Raw genomic sequence first — 23,247 nt, 5'->3', positions numbered from 1 at the left:
TGCTGCACAGGATTCTCTGTTATGGCTATGGTACTTGTGTTGTCACAAAAGATAGGAATTCTATCAACATGAAGTCCATAGTCAAGGAGTTGGTTCCTCATCCATAACACTTGAGAACATCAACTTCCAGCAGCAATGTATTCAGCCTCAGCTGTAGAAGTAGAGACTGAATTTTGCTTTTTGCTAAACCATGATACAAGCTTGTTTCCCAGGAATTGGCAGGAGCCTGTTGTACTTTTCCTATCTATTCTGCAACCTGCATAGTCTGCATCTGAATAACCAATTAGATCAAAGCCAGATTCTCTAGGATACCAAATACCTAAATTTGGTGTACCCTTGAGATATCTGAAAATCCTTTTGATAGCAATTAAGTGAGACTCCCTAGGATCAGCTTGGAATCTAGCACATAGACATGTAGCAAACATTATATCTGGTCTGCTAGCAGTTAAATATAAAAGAGAACCAACCATGCCTCTATAACTTGTAATATCTACAGACCTTTCAGTCTTATTTAATTCAAGTTTGGTGGCAGTGGCCATGGGAGTTTTTGCAGATGAACATTCCATTAGGTCAAACTTCTTTAAAAGATCATAAATATATTTAGTTTGACTAATGAAAATTCCATCACTAACTTGTTTAACTTGTAAACCAAGAAAATAGGTTAGTTCTCCCATTAGGCTCATTTCATAATTACTTTGCATTAGCTTAGCAAACTTTTTGCAAAGTTTGTCATCTTTAGAACCAAATATTATGTCATCTACATAAATTTGAACAAGTATACTAGAGCCATTAACATTCCTAAAGAAGAGAGTTTTATCAACAGTACCTCTAGTGAAGTGATTCTCCAAAAGAAATTTTGATAAGGTCTCATACCAGGCTCTAGGTGCTTGCTTCAGTCCATAGAGTGCTTTCAACAGATAATACACATAGTCTGGAAAATTTGGATCTTCAAATCCTGGAGGTTGACTTACATAGACTTCTTCCTCTAATTTCCCATTTAGAAATGCACTCTTGACATCCATTTGATAGACTTTGAAATTGGCATGGGCTGCATGGGCTAGAAATATTCTGATGGCTTCAAGTCTTGCAACAGGAGCATATGTTTCATCAAAATCTATTCCCTCTTGCTGAGAATAGCCTTTAGCAACCAGTCTGGCTTTATTCCTTATGATAATGCCATTTTCATCCATCTTGTTTCTGAATACCCACTTTGTGTCAATAGGACTCTTGTTCTTTGGTTTGGGTACCAGCTTCCATACTTGGTTTCTCTCAAATTGGTTCAGCTCTTCCTGCATAGCTAATATCCAATCTGGATCCAATAGAGCTTCTTCCACTTTCTTAGGTTCCTCCTGAGACAGAAAACTACTATACAGACATTCATCTTGAGTGGCTTTTCTTGTTTGCACTTTAGATGATACATCACCAATGATCAGTTCAAAGGGATGATTCTTGGTCCATTTCCTTTGTGGTGGAAGATGTGCTCTAGATGAGGTGGCCTCTGTATTGTCATGATGTGAGACAGAGTGTTGACTAGTTGAAACTCCCCCTGAGTTGTTGGTCCTTTGCAGGGAACTTGGAGTTCTATCAACTGATGATGTAAATCGATTATCCGTTGATGAACCATGATCAACGGATGCTTCATTTTGTACTTCAACGGATGATGCACTATGTCTTTCAACGGATACTGCATTGCTTCTATCAACGGATGCAGTATTTTGTGCATTATCCAAGGGCAAGTTTTGAATCCCTTTTGAAGTGTCATCTCCATCAGTCTCCTCTTCACTATCATCACAATATATCTCAATGTTGTCAAATTTGAGTCTCTCATTATGTCCCTCATCTGTTAGTCCATCAATCTTTTTATCATCAAACACAACATGCACAGATTCCATAACAATGTTGGTTCTTAGATTGTAGACCCTATAAGATTTTCCAGCTGAGTAACCAACAAATATCCCTTCATCAGCCTTTGCATCAAACTTCCCTTTATGGTCAGATTGATTCCTCAGTATAAAGCATTTACATCCAAAGACATGAAGAAAGTTTAGAGTTGGTTTTCTTCTCTTGAACAACTGATAAGGAGTCATGCCTTTAGCTTGATTGATCAAAGAAATATTCTGAGTGAAGCAGGCACAATTAACAGCCTCAGCCCAGAAATATGTTGGTAACTTTGATTCTTCAAGCATTGTTCTTGCAGCTTCAATTAAAGATCTGTTCTTTCTTTCAACAACCCCATTTTGCTGAGGTGTTCTTGGAGCTGAGAACTCATGCATGATTCCATTTTCTTCACAGAACAGCCTTAATGTCAAATTCTTGAACTCAGTTCCATTGTCACTCCTGATATTTCTAACCTTCAAGTCAGGATGATTGTTGACTTGCTTGATGTGATTGATAATGATTTCACTTGCTTCATCCTTTGATCCAAGAAAATAGACCCATGAGAACTTTGAGAAATCATCTACAATCACTAAGCAATATCTTTTTCCTGCAATAGACAATACATTGACTGGTCCAAACAAATCCATATGTAGCAGCTGTAATGGTTCATCAATTGTTGTTTCAAGCTTCTTTTTGAATGATGCTTTCCTTTGTTTGCCTTTTTGACAAGCATCACACAAACCATCCCTTGAGAATTCAACTAGAGGGATTCCTCTAACTAAGTCCTTTTTGACTAGATCATTCATTGTCTTGAAATTCAAGTGGGATAGCTTCTTGTGCCATAGCCAACTTTCAACTGAGCTTGCTTTGCTGAAGAGACAAGTAATGGATTCTGCATCTGTAGAGTTGAAGTCAGCTATGTACACATTTCCTTTTCTAACTCCAGTTAGAACCACTTTGTTGTCTTTCTTACTAGTGACAACACAGGCTTCAGAATTGAAGGAAACTGTATTCCCTCTATCACATAGTTGACTGATGCTCAGTAAATTATGCTTGAGACCATCAACTAATGCAACTTCATTAATGATGACATTCCTTGTTGAAATCAAGCCATATCCCATAGTAAACCCTTTGCTGTCATCTCCAAAGGTTATGCTAGGGCCAGCTCTCTCCTTGAACTCTGTGAGCAGGGAGAAATCTCCTGTCATGTGTCTTGAACAACCACTGTCCAAGTACCATAGATTTCTTTCATTTCCCTGCACACCATAAAATCAATCAATTTGATTTTGGTACCCAAGTTTCCTTGGGTCCATTCTTGTTAGCCTTTCTCCTAGACTTCATTCCTCCTGCATCTTTAGACTTAGGTGAGTTTGAGTCAACCTTGGTCTTAGATGTAGTTGGTTGAGGTGTAGGGTTAGTCACAGAATCATTTAGCACATTTGTAAAATTATTAGGCATTGATTGTGCAAACATGTTATTCCACATGGGCATATTGTATGGCATTTGAGGCATACTACATGCAGCAAGATAAGGATTGTTAAAATATGGCATGTTTACAAAATGTGCATAAGGATTTTGTTGAGACATAACAGGCATAGCATTCAGAGGTGATGCAGACATATTAGGCATAGAAGAGGGTACAGTTATGGGAGTCTTCTTAATGGATTTACAATTAGCAGATAGATGATTAACACTACTACAATGCACACAGCTTTTTCTAGGAGCATACCTATCAGGTGTGTAATTGTTGTGTTTATTAATTCCTACCTTCCCATTTCTGTTGGATTTTCTTTTAGATTCCTTTTTATCCTCAACCATCTTGAGCCTATTATTTAACTATTCTAAGGTCATGTGCCCTACATTCACCTTACTGACATCTTTGGATGTGCTTGCTTCTTCTTTGACAAAGTTCTTTGAAGTTGAACCAAACTTTTTGTTGAGTTTCTTTAGATTCTCTCTTTTAGAAACATCTGCCTGTTTTAATTGAGGAACCTTCATCGGATGCTCCTTTTCTTCCTTCAACGGATAACTTTCATCATCCGTTGATTCCACATCCGTTGACAGCCCATCAATTAATTCTAGTTTCTTTTTATTTTTATTCCAGGCAGTTTCACAGAATGATTCAATTCCTTGGACCTTAGCAATTTGAGCACTTACATCCCTAGATGTCTTCCAGGCTTTAATCACCTCTTGCTCTTCCTCTAATTGATTGGAAAGTATTTCTACTTTCTTAACAGATTCAGCTAGTTCATTTTCAACAGATATACAATGCAACTTAGTTTTCTCTAGGTCAATCATCTTATCTTCTAACAAAGCATTTCTATTACTTAAAAACAGATTGTTCTCTTTAATCCTACTATTTTCTTTAGCAAGAGATTTAAGAGATACACGCAAATGATACAATTCAGTAGACATGTCATTAAAGGCATCATTGCACTCTTCTTTAGTAAGCTGTGTTAAGTCAGTAGTGATTACCTGATTGCTTGATGAACTAACTTCATTTTCTTCAGAATCAGCCATGAGAGCAAGGTTGACATACTCCACATCTTCATCCTCTTCATCTCCATTAGCTGCCCAATCCTTTTCTTGAGTAATGAAAGCCCTCTCCTTTTGCTTGAGCAGATCAAAATATTTCTTTTTGTAATCTACTTGTTCAAATTTCTTCTTTTCAGAAGTTGGCTTTCTGCACTCACCTGCAAAGTGTCCACTTATACCACAATTGAAACATTTGAACTTGGATTTGTCCACAGTGTTTTTGTGAGGTTTAGTGGCTCTAGTGTTTTTCTTGAATTTCATCTTTGCAAATCTTCTGGACAGAAATGCAAGATGCTCATCAATACCATCTGAGTCATCTTGGCTGGAGTTGTCTTCATTTTCAGCAACTTGCTCTTTCCCCTTGCTTGATTCCTGACTTCTTATACCATCTTTGGAGTTTGATGTAGATCTCGCAGTTTCTTGTCTGCATTTCCTCTCATTTTCAGCTATCAATGCAACTGAACTTCCTTTCTTTCTCCCCTTCTCTAATACCTCATCCTGTTCCAGCTCTAGTTCATAAGTCTTCAAGATTCCATACAATCTTTCAAGAGTGAAGTCCTTATAATCTTGAGAGTTTCTTAAGGAGACAGTCATGGGTTTCCATTCCTTTGGCAAGGATCTTAAAAATTTAAGATTTGAATCCTTTACTTGGTACACTCTTCCATACAGCTTCAGTCCATTCAACAGCTTTTGAAACCTATTGAATGTTTCATTTAAAGATTCATTTTCTTCAAAATGAAAGTATTCATACTGTTGAATGAGAAGCTGCATTTTGTTTTCTTTCACTTGTTCTGTACCTTCACACAGTAGTTGAACTGTGTCCCAAACCTCTTTGGCAGTTGTGCAATTTATCACATTATCAAACATATCCATGTTAAGACCATTAAACAAAATGTTCATAGCCTTCTTATCCTTGTGGACTTCTTCTGTGTCTTCCATTGTCCATTCTGCTCTAGGTTTTGGAATGGATTGACCAACAGCAACTGTGGCTGTAGCAACTGTGGCTACTTTGTGGGGAATGTGAGGACCATTCTCAATGCAGTTTAGATAACCTTCATCTTGGGAGAGTAGATGAAGGTGCATTTTCACCTTCCAATGGTGATAATTGTCTTTGTCAAGAACTGGGATCTTTACTCCAATATCCTTCTTACTCATCTTTATTAGATTCCAAGATCTTTAAACTCTTTGTATGTCAAGAGCCTGCTCTGATACCAATTGTTATTCCTAGTGGACTAACAATGAGATTTACAGAAGGGGGGTTGAATGTAAATCTCAAAACTTTTTCAGGTTTTGAGCAGTTTATAAAGTTGTGTGTTCAAGAAGAACAAGTGTGTGAATTGCTTTAAGCTAATACAGACAGATATATATTCAAGCACAAATGTAAAGAACACAACAGACCTTAAAAACTTTTCTGGTGGATTTGTTGTTCCACCAGAGATGGTATTTTTAGAAAATCTGTGATTAAACAATGTTGATCACAGCTGCATCCTAGTACAAACTAGATGAATTTTCTCTCAATATATTTCTAAACAGCTCTGGAAAATCTCTCTTCTAATTACTAGCTTCTACTTGGTTTATATATTACCAAGTGTACAAGTGAAAAATAATATTAAAATACAGTAATAAAATAAGTTCTTCACTTGCTTCTTTTCCTGTTCACTCCAGTACTTTGTTGACTATTGCATCTTTGTACTGAAGAAGAACGGCTGCTTTTTCTGTTGTTCCTGAAATTCGGCTACCACATCTCAGTTGTCTCTATCAACCCATGTGCCTCTGTTCGTACGTACAACTACCCCTTATCAACGGCTAATCATCAGAGCATCCGTTGAAGCTTTCATCCGTTAATGCACTCATCCGTTGAAGGATATTATCCGTTGAAGTTTTCATCCGTTGATGCACTCATCCGTTGAAGCTTTAGAGACATCCGTTGAAGCTTAGCTTCTTATCCGTTGAAGGTCTTTAAGTCATCCGTTGATACCACTTCACTTATACAAAATTACAAGGCATGAAGTATTTACAATTGGCCTTCCTATCTGCATATCATCTAGTAGTCAACATGACTCATAGTTTCTCTCAACTTCCAAGAATTACATTTTAAATACAGAGACTGAAATATGCTACAACACTAAACTTATTTCTAAGTAAAGCTACACCATCAACGGATAGCCAAAGTGGTCTTATCTGTTGAGGCTACAGACACTAAATTTCTACTTAAGTATTTTGTTAAACATATCATCAAACTAATGCACATACATTCCTAACAAAGAGATACTAAAGGAGAAGTTCAAAACTAAAGAGGTTGCGTACAAGGAAAACAACATCATCCTAGTGGAACACAATGATTTTCTAGGGGTAGAGAACTTGTTGAATGCACCTATCTCATCAAACTGTCTTATTCTTTCGAGTTTACTTCCAAAGCTATTGCTGATGGAATTGAAATTTAAGGCTTTCAAGTTCTACAAGAAATCACCTCATTGTGTGCTTATCCTTAAATACTTTAGAACTCGAGGGCGAGTTTTCTTCAAAGGAGAGGAAAATGATGAGGATCAAGGAATGAATATGTTAATTTGGATTTGGTTATGTGTGCTCGTGGTGATGTTCAATTGGAGAGGACGCAAACATGGGTTATGCAACTTACTTGGACAACAAGGAATAAAGGAGCGATGCATGAAGTTGGACAAGTAGCTGATTATTATATAATTATTAATTCGAATTTTGCTTGCAAGTTTTTACCACTTGAAAGGGTTTTTCTTGTTTTAAGCACTTAGGATTTTGTTTTCCTATTTGTATTTGGTTTTTGTCTTTTTTCTATTCGGATTTGGTTTTTAAATTTGTTTCCTGGAAGGATTCAGATATTGGCTAATTCAAGCTGATATTGAATTTCTCTTGGAATCCTATTGGGTTTGGGTTATTGTCTAAGCCTATAAATACCCTTCTCATGTAATCTTTTAAAGAAGATAATGGATCATATAAAACTTTTGTTTTGAGATAAACTATGAGTAGTTTTTCTTTCCTCTAAACTTCAATTACTGGATTGTTTTGAAGGTTAGATTCGAATTACTTAGTTTCTAGATTGATCTAAGCAATTTGAGATTCAAAGTTCACGTTTCTGGATTGATCGTGTTCTTTTGAAATATCCTCTTCTTCTCTTATCCCTTTTCCTCTTCTTTTCTTTCTTTGTGGAGAGATCCACATCAGGAAGCATACGTTATCTTATGATTCTTTTATTCGTTGTAACAGTGGATGCTAGTTTTCTTTACTTTGAACCTTAATACTCTTGTGACGTACTCTGATTTTATTAAGTATTTTTATTAGTTTATATCATTTTGTGATTATCATGTTTTCATATGAACCCATGGTGACGATGAGTTCTATCATGGGCTAATCGTGATCATGGGGTCGTAGCGGATTTACTATGGATTTCTTTAGTTAATTGTTTAATACCTTTGTATGTGATGATTGTATGATATCTAGCATAGGTTGTGCTTATTCGTCTTATGTGCGTCGCGAACATATAAGATAGCCTGTCAATCTCTTGTGAAGCGACAATGAATCTTGAGATTAGAACTTGCCATGCTAGCATAGGTTCATGTATTGTATGCATGATTAGTGGGTAACTCTAACCGTTTACTTGCCCTGTGTAATCATAATGAATAACTTGCGCTTAAATCATTATGTTGTCAAATTCTGTAGACATATAGGGTCTCAACATAATTGATGCCTATTCAACTTCTACCTTAATTGTGGATGCTTGGTAGAATGGTACTTGTGCAACGAAAGTTGGCTTTTATCAGTTTCGTGTTGTTCGATTAATATCATCACCGTTACATGCTAAGGGTAATAACAATAACTATTGAATGAAGTAGTAATGAAGTTATGATCTCATGTGTGTTTAATATTGTTAATTCAAGTGTTAATTTAAGTGTTTAATTCTCATAGTTAATAATTAGTTAATCAACCTTAAGTGTTATTGTCTTGACATTGAGAAGTAATCATACATTGGTGAGTAAGTGTTAATTGAACATAATTAGTCAGAGTCTCTGTGAGAACGAACTAGAAATCATTCTATATTACTTGCAAACACATATATTTGCGTGAATTATTAGCGCATGCTTTGTGCCTAACAAGTTTTTAGCGCCGCTGCCGGGGACTCGGTGTTAATTTGTTTAGTTTATGTACTTGCCATCAGTGGTCATTAGGATTCATTGATTAAGACTTGTTACTTATTATTTTCGGTTGTGTTTCAGGTACTTTAACGAGCGTTTATGTGATGGCCTCAACCCCGGGATCAGGAGTTGACGTCACTAACAACAATACTAATAAACAATATAACCCAAATTATTAATTATACATAATTTCGACCCCTTTACCAAGACCTTTTCCAGGTTTAAGTATGACTTATGTTACAACTATCACAAAACCAACTTACTAAGGACAATTCAAACAATACTATCTTTATTCAGCAACTCAACAGACCCGCTTAGGTCCAACACAACTACCTCAGAGGAGCCTGACACGGAAGGAACTGGAACTCTGCCCGACTACCACCGAAGAATCTCCTAGTTATCTGCAATACATATATAAAACATTTTGCAAGGGTGAGCAATCAATTGCTCAGCAGTACCACTATATGAATAATAATCAAAAACAGTTTATGTTAAATAATTATAGGAACATAAATCATAACTTGCTAGAAATCAAGTAAAACATGTGTGAACTGGATATCAAAACTAGCATGCTCTGTAAAACCAAATCATTAGTTGTGTACTGTGCATAAATATCAATTTCAATTTTTAGCATGCTTCTTTCATTTTCAAATCTTACGTCCCATCGCAGGACCATAAAACCATTTGTCCCGTTACGGGGACCCCAAATCATTTGTTCCGTTACGGGAACCATAAAACTTATCCCTCTCCGGGAATCTCAAATCACTTGCTCAGATATAAAAGTATTGGATGATCCCTGGCGAGACAGCTGATCAGGCTATCCTATGAAACTTGTTCCGGAACTCAGAGACTAGCTAGGTCTCTGTCACGCTGGGCTGGTGGTTATAATAGGGTGCGCAACCACTTCGCCTCTTACGCTAACTTCCAGGCCGTTACGGGCCTTCTGCGCACACTCATCCAATTATCTGATCATTTTTATCCAGTTTTCCAATTCACTTACCTATCTCTTGTTAAAACAATTATAACACAGCACATTTTCCCAAAACATTTCCATTTTATTCAAAGCTTAGAGATAGGTATTTTCAGAAGTTACTTTTCCCCCAAAACACAAGTTAATAAAATAATTTGAAACCCAGGGAATACGTAACTTAAATCATTCTGTTCCAGTACGAGAATAAGACAACATTATATTCATATATACTGAATCATAAAGATATGATCAGGGGTACTTGCCTTGCAAAGCTTTACAAATAATATTGATTGACCTTGAGCCGACACGGACGCTCAGACTTTAACGTCTAACCACTAGATTACCCTGGATTCGACTTCAACACTCAGGTCCTTTGATTGGAACCTTACTGAACTTGTCGACTGTCCACTAGGCTATCCAACGCCAACTCCTGGGCTTTCCGACTAGCACCTACAAAGTCGAAATACCCTAATTTAGACTTTCGATTATGCTTGACATATCCTCGCTAATAATCTACCCGAATGTTAACAAAACCCGACTCGTAATACTTCATATAATCAGACACGTATCAATTAGGGTTCACGTTTTCGAAAGTCGGTTCAGTGTTCGTTTTTAGAAATAGGTATATTATCCTTTATGAAATTAGGGCTATCGATTTTCGTAAAGTATTTCATCACAATACATAATCAGATTTCGTATAAGGTACGTACATATAACCGATCGACGTCCCGATAGTCATTGGGTAAGGTCCCGTATTTTCGTAATTAAATTTTCTCGGAAATCGGGCAGCACCTCCTTTGATTATCGGCTAACCCGTCGAACATCCCGACGTCCAACAAACACAACTACAATCAATCACAATCCAAACCAAACCACTGATTTCAGCCATCAATATCAGTCCAAAATTCTCAATTACCAACTAAATACAATTATTAATTATTAGTCCCGTTTTATAATTTTAATCACATTTTATAGTTTTATTCGCAATTCGTATTTTAAATCGTATTTTGTAATTTAAATTGTAGGACTCAGAACAACGTCATCACTGTCCACCGTCGACTCGTTCTAAAACTCATTGTCGACGGCGATAAAATTTACGGGTTCCCGTAAATCCCGGGCATCCTACGTAAATTCCATCGATTAACTAATAATAATAAAAATTCTGCACCAAAAATCTTTTCACGAAACAAACTCAAATTATATAGAATAATTAACCAGTCATCAACAATCGGCAAGGAAAATAATTGAAAGCCGGTAAAGTGACTGGAAACAACAACAGCACTGAACAATTGAACCAACACATACACACACACACGGCCAAACACACCCAAACACATGCACCCACACACACAACGCACACACATCACACTCACACACGCGCACACGCGCAACACGCACACATACAACATCACACACACAAACCCACATACTCACACTACACACACATATACACGACCATATATATATATATACAGCCAAATGGAAACCCACCGGAGAAACAAAGGCGGCGTCCGAAAACCGCAGAAACAGCAGGCGGGGAGGGAGGAAAATGGAAAGGAGGGAGAGAGAGAGAGAAGAAAGAGAGAGACGGAGAGTTGCAGAGAGAGAGGAGAGATCGAGACTGGAGGGAGAGGGAAGTCGAGAGAGATTGATGGGGAGAAAGTGACATGAACTGAAAGATATAAAACGGGTTGAACCCGATTTTACAAGCCCTTGCCCCTTTTTTTTTCATATAAACCCCGCAATAAAATTTTATCTAACCCGCACTTTAACTATTTAACGAACAATTCACGGGTAATTAAAACCCGGACATTAATAAAATATTTTATAAGATATCACAGATAATCAAAAGATAATAAAAATAGAATTTTCAAAATTTTAAAATAATTTTCGAAACACAAATGATACCCGTTTTTTAACGAATAAACGAAACAACACGCGGGTGAAATTAATCTCAAAAATTCCCAAAATAATTTTAAAATTCTCGGAATATTCCAAACTTAAATAAATATGAGTTTCATAATTTTTAAAGAATTTTGGAATTAAATACGGATTTAACAAATAATTACAATTAGAAAATCATACATGGCTAAATAATTGAGGAAATGTTGATTTCTCAATTTTAAAAACTCCTAAAAATAATTAATAAAATTATGAAGCCATAAAATGATTTTAGGGATAACCCAAGTATTTATGGAAATAAATTCTGAATTAAATCACCTTTAAACACAAAAGTAACGCAACACAGCTTCACGATGAATTATACAATTAATACACGAACACCACAATCACACATAATCAATTAAAATATTAACAAAATAATATCCAGCCGACTGAACCCATACACATATTTTATTTATGTAATTATTTAATAATTACATATTTAAACAATAAAAATATACGAGTGGTTATAGTTTATGCAAACACATTCTCGCACTCGCAAGAGGACTCTAGAACCGGTTGAGGAGACAGATTCACTTCTTGACATTCCGGAAAAGTTAGATTTTGAAGATTCGGATAAATAAAGTGAAAAGAAAGAACCGGTAATCATGGGTGATCGTATAGTTCCAGCAGATCCAGCTCTTATGGACTTTTCTCAGCCTAAAATTGATGACATTCAGTCAAGCATCATTCATCCGGCTATTCGGGCCAATACTTTTGAAATCAAGCCGGGCACTATTCAGATGGTGCATAATTCTGTTTCTTTCGGAGGTGCTGCGACTGAAGATCCCAACATGCATATTAGGAATTTTGTCGAGATCTGCAATACTTTCAAATGTAATGGTGTTACTGATGAGGCTATCAAGCTGAGGCTTTTCTCATTCTCTCTGAGGGATAAAGCTAAGGACTGGTTACATTCTTTACCAGCTAGGTCCATTACTACTTGGGAAGATCTTGCGCAAAAGTTTCTGGTGAAGTTCTATGCAATGGCCAAGACTGCAGCTATGAGGAGTGCTCTTACTCAGTTTGCGCAGCAACCAACAGAATCTATGTGCGAAGCTTGGGAGCGCTATAAGGAGATGTTGAGAAAGTGTCCACATCATGGTTTTTCTAACTGGATGGTGATCACTGGCTTCTACAATGGTTTGGGGGCCCAATCTTGGCCCATGCTCGACGCAGCTTCTAGAGGCGCCTTGTGGGCCAAAAGCTATACCGAGGCCTATAATCTCATTGAAACTATGACTGGAAATGAGTATCAAAACCCAACTCAAAGGATGATGCCTGGGAAGGTAGCAGGTATTCTGGAAGTTGATGCAGCTACAGCTATTACAGCGCAGCTCCAAGCGCTATCTATGAAGGTCGATTCTCTAGCCAACTATGGAGTCAATCAAATAGCTATTGTCTGTGAGCTTTGTTCAGGCTCTCATGCTACGGATCAATGTTCTCTTGTTAATGAATCTGTTCAGTATGTGAACAATTATCAGCGACCGCAACAGCCTGTGCCAGCTACTTATCATCCTAATAACATAAATCATCCCAATTTCAGCTGGAGCAACAATCAGAATGCTGTTCAGCAACCATATCAGCAAGCTGTAAGTAAACAGTTTAATCCACCTGGATTCCGGCAACCTCAACAATATGCTCAAAGGCAATCGTATCCTTAACAAGGAGGTGTTGCTCCACCTTCTAGTGCTGATTTCGAGGAGTTAAAGCTGTTGTGCAAAAGTCAGGTTATTTCTATCAAGACCTTGGAAAATCAAATTGGACAAATAGCCAATGCCTTGCTCAATCGTTAACCTGGCACAGTTCTCAGCGATACTGAAGTGCCAGACAGGAAGGAAGCTAAAGAGCAAGTCAAATTTGTCTCCTTTAGGTCTGGAAAAGTTGTTGATGCTGAAAAAGCAAAAGATGTAGAAGTTGAAGTTGTAGATGAAGAAGGAATGCAAAAGGAGAAAGAGGGGGAACCAAGGAAGACTACTGTTGAACACACTCTGCCTGAGGGTAATACAGGGGAGAAACAACTCTATCCTCCACCACCTTTTCCTAAGCGATTGCAAAAACAAAAGCTAGACAAGCAATTTGGTAAGTTTCTGGAGGTGTTCAAGAAACTTCACATTAACATAACTTTCGCGGAGGCTCTTGAGCAAATGCCTAGTTATGCAAAATTCATGAAAGGTATTCTTTCGAGGAAGGTGAAACTGGATGATCTTGATACCGTTGCTCTGACAGAAGAGTGCAGTGCCGTTCTACAACAAAAGTTACCTCCAAGGCTTAAGGATCCAGGTAGCTTCACCATTCCTTGCACCATTGGCAAGTTGTCATTTGACAAGTGCCTTTGCGATTTGGGAGCAAGCATCAATCTGATGTCGTTGTCTATCTTCAAAAAGCTGAATTTGCCTAATCCAAAGCCCGCCTACATGTCTCTATAATTGGCTGATCGTTCTATTACATACCCACGAGGCATCGTGGAGGACGTGTTAGTAAAGGTAGATAAGCTCATCTTTTTTGCAGACTTTGTGATTCTGGATTTCGAGGAAGATAAGAAGATCCTTATAATCTTGGGAAGACCTTTCTTGGCTACAGACCGTACCTTGATAGATGTGCAAAAAGGTGAACTTACTATGCGGGTGCAAGATCAGGATGTGACATTCAATGTATTCAATGCGATAAAATTCCCTACAGAAGATGAGGAGTGCTTCAAGGTGGATTTGATTGATTCTGCAGTAACTTCAGACTTGATCATGTGCTAAGGTCTGATGCCTTAGAAAAAGCCTTATTGGGGGAATTTGACAGTGAAGATGAGGAAGGCAATGAGCAACTACAATATTTAAATGCTTCTCCTTGGAAGCGAAAGCTAGACATGCCATTTGAATCTCTTGGTAATACTGATCTCAAGAATGCTGAGGGAAAGCTCAAACCATCTATTGAGGAAGCACCTACTTTGGAGCTTAAACCATTACCTAAACACTTGAGGTATGCTTTTTTAGGTGATGTATCTACTTTGCCTATTATTATTACATTTGACCTTTCAGGTAGTGATGAGGACAAGCTCTTGAGGATCTCGAGAGAATTCAAATCGGCCATCGGATGGACTATAGCAGATATAAAAGGGATCAACCCTTCGTACTGTATGCATAAAATTCTGCTAGAGGAAGGTAGCAAGCCGATTGCTGAGCAACAGCGAAGACTTAATCCTATTATGAAAGAAGTGGTGAAGAAGGAAATTCTAAAGTGGCCGGATGCAGGAATTATATATCCTATTTCTGGCAGTTCTTGGGTGAGTCCCGTGCAATGTGTACCTAAGAAAGGAGGTATTACTGTGGTAGCAAATGAGAAGAACGAGCTCATCCCCACTCGAACAGTCACAGGATGGAGGGTATTATGGAATACAGAAAGTTGAATAAAGCCACGAGGAAGGATCACTTCCCTCTTCCATTTATTGATCAGATGCTTGACAAGTTGGCTGGTCATGAGTATTATTGTCTTATGCATGGCTATTCGGGTTAAAATCAGATTTGCATTGCACCAGAAGATCAAGAAAAGACTACTTTCACTTGTCCATTTGGCACGTTTGCTTTTCGCAGAGTTTCTTTTGGCTTATGTGGTGCACCTGCCACTTTTCAGAGATGCATGATGGCCATATTCTCTTATATGATTGGAAATAATGTCGAAGTGTTCATGGACGACTTCTCCATCTTTGGACATTCATTTGATGAATGTTTGAATAATCTCCGTTTGCTGCTAAAAAGGTGTGTGAAAACCAATCTAGTGCTCAATTGGGAAAAATGTCACTTCATGGTGTAACAAGGCATCATTCTTGGGAATAAGGTCTCTAGCAAGGGTCTTGAGGTGGATAAAGCCAAGGTGGGGGTCATTGAAAATCTTCTGCCACCTATTTCTGTTAAGGGAATCCGTAGTTTTCTTGGTCAAGCGGGATTTTATCGGCGTTTCATCAAGGACTTCTCTAAGATATCTAAGCCATTGTGCAACTTGCTCGAGAAAGATGTGCCTTTCAAATTTGATAATGAATGCTTGGCATCATTCGAAACTCTCAAGAAGAGTTTAATAACTGCACCAGTTATTACGGCACCTGATTGGACAGAATCTTTTGAGATGATGTGCGATACAAGTGATTATGCAGTGGGAGCAGTTCTTGGGCAGCGCAAGAATAATATCTTTCATATGGTCTACTATGCTAGTAAGACGCTAAATGGAGCTCAAATGAACTACACCACTACTGAGAAGGAGCTCTTGTCTATAGTTTTTGGTTTCGAAAAATTTCGATCTTATCTACTTGGGACAAAGGTGATAGTATTCACTGATCACGCTGCCATTCGCTATCTGGTCTCAAATAAGGATTCGAAGTCTAGACTTATTCGTTGGTGCTCTTGCTACAAGAATTTGAGTTAGAGATCAAGGATCGAAAAGGTACTGAAAATCAAGTAGCTGACCATCTCTCTAGATTAGAGAATCCCGATTCTCCTTCACATGATAAGACATTGATCAATGAATCTTTTCCGGATGAGCAGTTGTTCACAGTTCAAGAGGAAGAGCCATGGTTCGCAGAAATTGTGAACTATTTTGTCAGCAATATAATGCCTCTTAATATGAATGCGACTCAAAAGAAGAAGTTTCAACATGAGGTGAAGTGGTACATGTGGGATGAACCATATTTGTTTAGACAAGGAGCTGACCAGATCATCAGGAGATGTATCCCATTCTGTGAGACGGAGGGGATATTACGAGACTGTCATTCCACAGTTTATGGTGGACATTATGGTGTTGAAAAGACAGCAGCTCATATTCTTCAAGTAGGTTTTTTCTAGCCTACATTGTATAAGGATGCACATCAGTTCGTTTTAAGGTGTAATCGTTGCCAAAGAGTTGAGAATCTTACTAGAAAGGATGAGATGCCTTTAAATGTGATGCTTGAAGTTGAGGTCTTCGATGTTTGGGGAATCGATTTCAAGGGACCGTTTATCTCGTCCTGCAATAATCAGTATATCTTGGTGGCAGTCGATTATGTCTCGAAATGGGTAGAAGTCAAGGCTCTACCGATGAATGATGCAAAGGTAGTGTTGAGTTTTCTTCATAAGCAGATATTCACAAGGTTTGGAACGCCACGAGTTATCATTAGTGATGAAGGGTCGCATTTCTGCAATCATAAGTTCACTTCTATGATGCAACGCTATAATGTGAATCATCGCATCGCTACTGCCTATCATCCGCAAACTAATGGTCAAGCTGAAGTGTCTTATAGATAGATCAAGCACATTCTAGAGAAAGTTGTTTGTTCGTCAAGGAAAGATTGGTCTTTGAAGCTCGATAAAGCTGTTTGGGCTTATAAAATAGCATACAAGACTCAACTTGGGATGTCCCCATTTCAACTTGTCTATGGTAAGGGATGTCATTTGCATACGGAGCTTGAGCATAAGTCTTATTGGGCATTGAAGAAGTTAAACCTTGATCTAGATGCAGTTGGGAAGAAGCGAATGCTTCAGTTAAATGAACTTGATGAATTTCGACTTCAAGCGTACGAAAACAACAAGATGTACAAGGAAAAAGTAAAAAGGTGGCACAACAGGAAGCTATCTCCTAAGTCATTTATGCCGGGGCAACAAGTTCTTCTATTCAACTCTCGTCTCCGACTTTTTCCTGGAAAGTTGAAATCAAGGTGGTCTGGACCTTTTATCGTCAAAACTGTGTTTCCACACGGAGCGGTGGAGATTTTTTGAGAAAGATCCGGGCCAAGCATTCAAAGTTAATGGTCAGAGATTGAAGCACTATAATGGGGATAGGCAAACCGGGAAGTGATTAGTGCCATTTTATTGTCAACTTGATCGAACTACTCTACGTCAAGCTAATGACGTAAAAGAAGCACTTCTTGAGAGGCAACCCAAGATATGAAACCATAGGAACCCTTAGAATTTAGTACTCAATCCAAAAACCCAAAAAATCAGAAAAAACTAGCTGAAAAAATATTTTTTCCAGGGACCTTCCAGGCGCCCGCCTGCAGGTTCGAGGCGGCCGCTTGCTGGCAGGCGCCCGCCTGCTGGTTCCACGTGACCGCCTACGGACCTGGATTTTGAAAATTCGGTTTTCAGCTTTAAAAAAAAACAGAAAAAATACAAAAACACAACACCACAGCATTACAAACCCCATTACCCTTGAATTTTTCCTACAAATTAGCCACAACCCCACTCCTAATCTAATTCTAACCTTAATCCTACCCTATATATACACACAACCTCTCCATATACACTCCCATATACTTTCAACTTACAAACCCTTTCCTACACACAAAACACAACTCTCAAACTCTTATTCTCAGTTTCAATGGCCCCAAAGAGATCTCGAACTATCGATAGCAGCAACACCATTCCTACTGCTGATTCTTCAAGGGGTACTGCTGCGAGGCCCCGATTGGTGGAGAGGGCTGCTGAGGAGGAGTATGCTAGGCTTCTGACTAAGCCGATTCTGAAGGAGAAGGGATTTTTGCCATCAGGGAGGGATGGTGAATTATTGCCGATGATTGTAGAGAAGGGTTGGATTACTTTTTGCGAGTCACCTGAGGCGGTCCCGATGAGTGTGGTTCGCGAGTTCTATGCGAACGCCAAGGTCGACAAGAATGGGTATTTTATTGTTCGTGGGATTACTGTTGATTATCAGCCTGAGGCGATTCGCCGTGTTATTGGGCAGCGACAAAGGAAGACCCAGGAGGAGGATTGGAATGAGAAGACCCCTGAGGATTTTGACTCGGATTTGATTATTGCTACTCTTTGTCAGCCGGGCACGGTGTGGAAGTTTAAGACGGGATCTAATGAGTATCGTTCTTTTCCGGCTGTTACGATGAACAGGTATGCCCGTGCATGGAATGCCTTTATTTGTGCTAATATTTTGCCTTATTCGCATGCACATGAGGTTACAGTTGAAAGAGCCAGGTTGTTGTGGGGGATTTTGAATGAGGAGTATTATGTGGACCTTGGTGAGTTCATCTATCAAGGGATTTTGAAGTTTTTGAGGGGGAGGACGCATTACAACATCCCTTATGCCTCTATTGTCACGAAGCTGTGCAAGGCAGTTGGAGTCCACTGGCATTCTTATGAGCAGCTGCAGATGTCGTCCACTCCTATTGATTCATCAACACTGAATACAATGCAGGAGTGGACGGGTGGAGAGTGTTGTGGATATGTTGTGAACTTGACGATCTCATAAACAAAACACCTTGGTAGATTTTACTTAGTGAAAAATGTAGCACTCGACGGATAAGGATTATAGTCCCGACGGATGACTCAATATAGTCCAGACAGATGATGATTTATTATCCATCGAGTGAGTAGCTTGTGTAACAATAAGTCTATAGCACATTTTTGCATACACATTGTTTAGATTCTGTAAGTAGTACTCAAGTCATGTTGACTTTAACTAGATATGCATAATAGGTTGATTAATTGTACATAAATAATGTCTTATAATTCTGCATAAATGAAATGAAGTCAAGTGCCAGATTGCTACCCGACGGATAAACAACAATGCCATTCGATGGATGATCAACAAGACAACCCGACGAATGATCATGAACTCGACGGATTATCATGAACCCGACATATAAAGAATTCAAATATCTGTTGACATTGATAACACAGTCATATGCGTCGAGTGTATGCAAATGGAATGTGGAAGCCTATTCAACTGGGTTTTAGAGAACAAAGAAGCATTGCCATTTCCATGCTATTATGAAGATATTCAAAGATGTTGGAATAGAGTAATGAAGCAGCATAGTATTAGACTTGATAGGTTTTGTTTTATTATCTAATCTTATTACTTTGTAATCTTGGTGATATATAAACCAAGAAGTAGCAAATAGAACAACAAGAACACTAAGCAAGAATTTCTCAGAGAAACATTTGTAAGCTGTATTCTTAGCATTTCTCTGCAAACTTAGTTGTTCATATTTGTAAGCAGCTGTGAGCTAATTGCTACACAGAGTTCTCTTGATATAATATATATCTCTGGTGGATACTTTCAAATCCATCAGAAAGTTTTTAAAGACTTGTGTTTTTAATTACTTGTGTTTTGATTCATTCCAAGTTATTATTCCGCACTCTGCAAATCAATTCACACAGTTATATATTATTAAGATAGAACATTTTATATCTTTGTGAAAAAGTTTCAAGAATTCAATTCAACCCCCCTTATGTAATTTTTGTTGCATTGTTAGGGACTAATAATTGGTATCAGAGCAAGCTCTTGATAAACAAAGAGTTTAAAGATCACAACAAAATAGCAAGATGAACAAGAAGGATGTTGGAGTCAAGATTCCTTTTCTGGATAAAGATAATTACCATCATAGGAAGGTAAAGATGCATCTTCATTTACTTTCTCAAGATGAGGCCTATGTAGATTGGAAAGAGGCCCTCATGTGCCAATGAGAGCTGCAACTGGAAATGAGCCATATGTTCCCAAGCCAAGGCATGAATGGTCTGATCCTGATATTGAACAAGTCAGGAAAGATAAGAAGGCCATGAATATCCTGTTCAATGGAGTTGATGGTGATATGTTTGACAACATTATCAATTGCAAAACTGCCAAGGATGTTTGGGATACAATATAGATTATCTGTGATGGCACTGAGCAAGTTAGAGAAAACCAGATGCAGCTACTGATTCAACAATATGAGCATTTTCATAGTGAAGAAAGTGAGTCTCTCACTGACATTTTTAGTAGGTTTCAAAAACTACTAAATGCTCTGAAGTTGCATGGAAGGGTCTATCAGACAAAAGACTCCAATCTAAAGTTCCTTAGATCTCTTCCAAAGGAATGGAAACCAATGACAGTCTCATTGAGAAACTCTCAAGACTATAAGGAGTTTACTTTGGAGAGACTGTATGGCATCCTGAAAACTTATGAGCTTGAAATAGAGCAAGATGATAGGATGGAGAGAGGAAAGAAGAAAGGAGGGTCCATTGCACTAGTTGCTGAGTTAGAGAAAGAGAAGGAGATGAAGATGGAAGCTGTTGAATCAACTTCAAAGGGCTGTGAAAACAAGGGCAAGGGGCTGGTAGCAGAAAATGAAGATTCTTTGAGCCAAGATGATATGGAAGATATTAATGAACATCTAGCATTTCTTTCCAGAAGATTTTCCAAGCTCAAGTTCAAGAAGAACTTTGGAGAAGCTAAGCCAAATAGAAACATGGTGGATAAATCAAAATTCAAGTGTTTCAAATATGGCTTGGCAGGGCACTTTGCCAGTGAGTGTAGAAAGTCAGATTCCAGCAAAAAGAAGTTTGAGCCTGTGGACTATAAACAGAAATACTTTGAGTTGCTCAAACAAAAGGAAAGGGCTTTCTTTACACAAGAAAATGACTGGGCAGCAGATGGTCTGGATGAGGATGAAGATGTCAGCTATGTCAATCTAGCCCTAATGGCCAAGTCTGATGAAACAGAGACAAGTTCTTGAAGCAATCAGGTAATCACCACTAATCTTGCACATTTATCTAAAGCTGAGTGTAATGATGCAATAAATAACATGTCTACAAAATTATATCATTTGCGTGTTACACTTAAGTCTCTTACTAAGGAAAATGCTAAAATTAAAGAAAACAATTTGTTTTTAAGTGAGAGGAATAATGTGCTAGAGTCTCAGTTCATTGAATTTGAAAAATTAAGAATTGAGTGTAAAATTGCTAAGGATGAATTAACTGAGTCCTTGAAGAAAGAAGAGATCTTGAAGAAGCAGCTTGAACGAGAACAGGAGGTGATTAAGCCATGGAAAACATCTAGAGATTTTCATGCTCAAATCACCAAAGTTCAAGGGATTGAGTCCTTTTGTGATGCAGCCTGGAAGAAGAACAAGGAGAAGCTGAAATCCAATTTGGTGGAAGGATTGCTAACAGATGTAGACTCGACGGATGATGAGGGTCATCCGTCGGATAACAAAGAGGGTTATCCGTCGAGTGATATAAATCCTCATCCGTCGAGTGATATAAATCCTCATCCGTCGACTGTGAGCAAGCCTGTGAGTAAAGCCAAGCTTGTCAAGTTAAATGAAAAATATGGATCAGTTTTCAAGAATTTTGTTCCAGGAGAATCTAGTCAAGTGAAGAAGGAGAAGAAGGCTAATGTTGGTCATATGACTGTCAAGCAATTGAGTGACAGACTTCAAAAGATGAGGTTAAAACAGAGGCTAAAAAGAAAAATAAAAGAAATGGTAAAGTAGGAATTAACAAGCATAACAACTACACACTTGATAAATATGCTCCAAGAAAAATCTGTGTAAAGTGTGGTAGTGTAAATCATTTGTCTGTTAATTGCAAAACTGCCATGCCTACTTTCATATCTGTGCCACCTCATTTTCCCGACATGAATGCCATGCCTTCTATGCCTATGAATGCTATGTCTACACAGAATATGAATGCACAGTTTGCTAATATGCCATTTGCACCTAATCCTTATTATGTTGTATTTAGTATGCCACAAATGCCATTTAGCATGCCTTACTGGAATAACATGTTTACTAATAGCATGCCATTCCCTGTTAATCAAAATATGCATGATAATTCTGCTGTATTGAATGGTTTCAAAGGTCCAACTCAAATGACTAAGGATGAATCTGATATCCCCAAGTCAAATGAGATCAAACCTAAGAAACAGAAAAAGAAAGCTAACAAGGCAGGACCCAAGGAAACTTGGGTACCAAAATCAACTTGATTTGATTTTGATGTGTGCAGGGAAACATAAAGAATCTACGGTACTTGGACTGTGGTTATTCAAGACACATGACTGGTGATTCTACCCTGCTCACAGAGTTCAAGGAGAGAGCTGGCCCAAGTATTACTTTTGGAGATGACAGCAAGGGTTATACTGTGGGATATGGCTTGATTTCAAAAGACAATGTCATCATTGAGGAGGTTGCCTTAGTGGATGGTCTCAAGCACAATTTGTTGAGTATCAACCAACTTTGTGATAAAGGCAATTCAGTAACCTTCAACTCAGAAGCCTGTGTTGTGACTAACAAGAGGAGCAACAAAGTGGTTCTCACTGGTGTGAGAAAAGGAAATGTGTACCTAGCTGACTTCAACTCATCAAATGCAGAATCTGTTACTTATCATCTCAGCAAAGCAAGTCAGGATGAAAGTTGACTATGGCACAAGAAACTATCCCATCTAAACTTCAAGACCATGAATGAACTAGTAAAGAAAGAATTGGTTAGAGGCATTCCTCAAGTGGAGTTTTCAAAGGATGGATTGTGTGATGCCTGCCAAAAAGGAAAGCAGATCAAAACATCATTCAGAAAGAAGCTTGATTCAATAATTGAAGAAACTTTGCAATTGCTACACATGGATTTGTTTGGACCAGTCAATGTGTTGTCCATCTCAAGGAAAAGATTTTGCCTAGTAATTGTAGATGATTTCTCAAAGTTCTCTTGGACATATTTCCTAAAGTCTAAAGATGAGGCTAGTGATATCATCAATCACATAAGGCAAGTCAATAATCATCCTGATTTCAAAGTTAGAAGAATCAGGAGTGACAATAGAACTGAGTTCAAGAATTCTGTCATGAGAGCATTTTGTGAAGAATATGGGATTTTGCATGAGTTTTCAGCAGCAAGAACTCCACAACAAAATGGAGTGGTAGAAAGGAAGAACAGATCTCTTATTGAAGCTGCCAGGACAATGCTTGAAGAATCTAAATTACCAACATATTTTTGGGCTGAAGCTGTAAATACTGCATGCTACACTCAGAATATTTCTCTGA

General features: G+C 38.2%; 1 non-coding gene across 1 annotated transcript; it reads right to left on the bottom strand.

Annotated features, from left to right (window-relative positions):
* Positions 1 to 12,491: 12,491 nt before the first annotated feature.
* On the bottom strand, positions 12,492 to 12,598 carry LOC141722636 (small nucleolar RNA R71). Its single transcript, XR_012575646.1, has one exon. It is a non-coding gene; the product is annotated as a small nucleolar RNA R71 (small nucleolar RNA).
* Positions 12,599 to 23,247: the final 10,649 nt, after the last annotated feature.

Source organism: Apium graveolens, chromosome 4 (assembly GCF_009905375.1).
Source record: "Apium graveolens cultivar Ventura chromosome 4, ASM990537v1, whole genome shotgun sequence".
NCBI classification, from domain to species: domain Eukaryota; kingdom Viridiplantae; phylum Streptophyta; class Magnoliopsida; order Apiales; family Apiaceae; genus Apium; species Apium graveolens.
The sequence above is the reverse complement of the archived record's forward strand: the minus strand, read 5'-3'. Positions and strand labels throughout refer to the sequence as shown.